The following is a 3,224-nucleotide window of genomic DNA, read 5'->3' as shown; positions in this document are numbered from 1 at the left end:
TATAAAGCACTAACAGCAAAATCCATCCACTGTGATTAAGTTGCTCCATAAAGAAACATTCTTGCAGTAGTATGGCTGCTTGCATTTGTTAGGGCATCATCATAACATACCATCTGCTCTTTTATATCCTTCTTTATAGCTCTGACTTTCAGAGAGATGGTAGTGATTACCTCACATCTTTATTATATAAAAAAAGCTGTTTGCTACTTCAGTGTTCAGGAAAAAAAAAAATTGTCAGTTACTCATCAATTTGCTCATCTGTTTGTCCTATGCAGCATGATGATTTCAAGTCTGCTGACACTGTTACTCAAGGGAGTATGATTCATGCACTAATTTTCCTTCCTTCCTGCCTATTTCTTTTAAATTCACTTGAACTTTCATATATACCATACATACTCTTCACCTTAAACTGTTCTACCCTTACTAGCACTCCAGTCATTCATTTCACTTTAAAAAAAATCTTATTTTCTTATTTTAGATAGGAGTCTTACTAGTATTAGAAAAATACTGTCAATTAAGATGGCATAAAATTTTGGTTTTTTACTCTTCACATCCCATTCTTGCAGGATACATGTTTTCTTTTTCTCTTTTCTTGGAAAATGAGCTCCTCCAAGAATGAAGATGAATATTAATAAAAATACCTTTGTGTTATAGAGTCCATTTTCACCAAGGCTATAAAATAATATTAGCAATGTGGGTACTTTCCCCTTTTTCAGTAAGGAGGTCATTTAGCATGCTCCAGGATACCTAATTAATCAGCAACCTTCTGACGAATCTCCTGACACTGAATTCTGTAGCGACTAGAGCATGGTTTGTTGTAAGGACTTCTGGGTGGAGGAACACAGGACTTCCCACTTCCGCTGCAAGGGAAAGGCAGTTGCGGAAGTGATCACGCTGGCAGCAGTTGCACTTTGGAGAGCTCAAATCAGGTGAGTCTGAAAATGCAGAGCAAAGTAACCGATCCTGGCAAAGATGCTTCTTCACAGTTGCCTGATCTGTGAGCTAAAATGGTCGTGACTAATTTCTTCATGCTCTAGATGAACTGAGCTGAGGGAAACATTTTGATTCATAAAGCACACCCTAATTCACGGAGTAAAGGAATAGGAAGTAATATCTTCTTGTCAGTCTTCCTTGTCAGCAGAGTGCTGGAGGCAGTGCATGAAGTTAAGTAGTTTATAACTCTCAGCACTGACCTATTAAGTGTTTGTTTGCTATTTCTAAAAAAAAAAAAAAGTTTTCATTCTTATGTTTTCATGGGTTTAGAAGAGTTTTCAGCTTAAATGAACAATGCAATTTTGGTCCCTTTCACAGCAACTCTTGCGGAAGATCTTTATGCACAGGAATATTCCAGTTTCTTCCCAGATAAAGCTGGCAGGCTGTAAGGAAGGTTTCTTTTTTCTTCATAGTCCATTTCTGCTTTTCAGATAACTGTCTTCTCCTTTCCCTGTCCCACATGCAGAAAGGTCCAGCCATTCTCTTATTTCCTTCACTTGCCACAAAATTTCTGCTTCATCATGTGATTTTTTTTCCATGCAGTTCTTCTTTTGCTTATTATTTGCCTTGATTTTCTTACCTTTCCTTCAAAATATTAGCTTTTAAAAAACACTAAACAAACAAAAGCACACCTGACCTCAATGCTTCGTTTCACCCAAATTTGCTGCTATGTATGCCTCACTTCCAGTTCCATTCCAGTGCCCTTCCCATTTGCTGCATACAGGGGATCATCTAAGGGAACCATCTGTGAAGTTGCTACTGTCCTTCCAAGTCTCTTACATCTCAGTTAGTGTGGTAGCCCTCACTTTGGCCTTTAAAACAGCATCTTCTTCTAGACATAGTTGATATGTGGATGTGAGTTCACTATTACCACATCCGTGTTCTTTCTTCTCTTTCACATCAAACACTTCTTATTTGTGATTTGCTAAGAGTTATTGTTAGTCTTAGTTGTTTTCATGCCTCTTAGAAAGGAGCTGAGTCACACCCAAGTCTCTTGGAAGGAAGAAAAGAGGGGACTCTTACATTTCTTCCCCCGTAAGAGATTTGTTGTTTGGAGACAACACCCTGCCCTGACCTCTTTAAGTATATTAGCTTGTTAAAGAGAAAAAGCTGCACTGCAATGTTGTAATTTACACACAGACACTCTGGATGGACAGTGAAACATTTGGAGAATAAAGAGAAATTATTAAGTCATTATTTAGTCATTTTGCCTCTGGACTAGTCTTCATGCTTTTGAAATTTGGGAACTGAATCCTGTCACATTTATGATACTAATTCTGGTAAATCTACATGTAACAGCTTTATAGATATTCTACTTCATCTCACTATCTAAAGCTATGTCATCAGACCTTTTAACCAGCTTGGAAGGTTCTGCACACAGTTAAAACCATGTAAACAGAGTTAATATAAAGCCTAAATTAAATTACAGTAGATGTCAGAACATGTTAAGATGTCAAATTAGCCTATTTGCCAGTACTACATAGCAATGGAGCCCTCTAAGGGTTACAAAGTAAACACTGCTTTCTAGCTAAGATATAATATTGCCAATTAATTGAAACAATTATGTATATTTTCCACTTTACCTTTTTTTTTTAATGAGTTAATACAACTATAGTGCATCACTTAACTGGGTTAAATTTAAATGAGATGACCACTCTATAGGCATATCTTCTACGATAACTATCTAAATTAATAATATTGAATGATAATGGCTGTTGTCAATTAGAAGTGAATTAACATGTATCTACCTAATAGGCATATATACAACAAAACCAGAATGCTTTGGTGTTGTTTAACCAAGTATAATATTCTGACTGGTAGTATTTTAACCCATAATTTGCTAGGTAAAATAATAATAATAAAAAAAGAAATGCAATGAATATTAACTTTAATGCAATTAGTATACTTCTAATATTTTCATTCAACATTTTGTATGAAGCCTCAGACAGACTTTTAAAAGAGGGCAGTTTTTATTTGGGAGGGTAAGGTCTCCATCTTTCAATTGAAAGGATTTTTTGTGACATTTTTGAACTACTGCAGTCTGGAATTTGTCAATATTGATATGTTTTAACATGCACAAGAATTAAATAAGTAGTCACTTGAAAAAATGTGATAATATCTCATTTTTTCTGTAACTGTAGCTTACTTGGCACTTTATATTTCTTGATCATGATACAACCACAACAAGTTGTCTTTAAGTCTATTAATTTCACTATTCACTTTACAAATAT

This window comes from Antrostomus carolinensis, unplaced genomic scaffold (assembly GCF_000700745.2).
Source record: "Antrostomus carolinensis isolate BGI_N321 unplaced genomic scaffold, ASM70074v2 scaffold16000, whole genome shotgun sequence".
NCBI lineage: Eukaryota > Metazoa > Chordata > Aves > Caprimulgiformes > Caprimulgidae > Antrostomus > Antrostomus carolinensis.
This window is presented reverse-complemented; position numbering follows the sequence as displayed.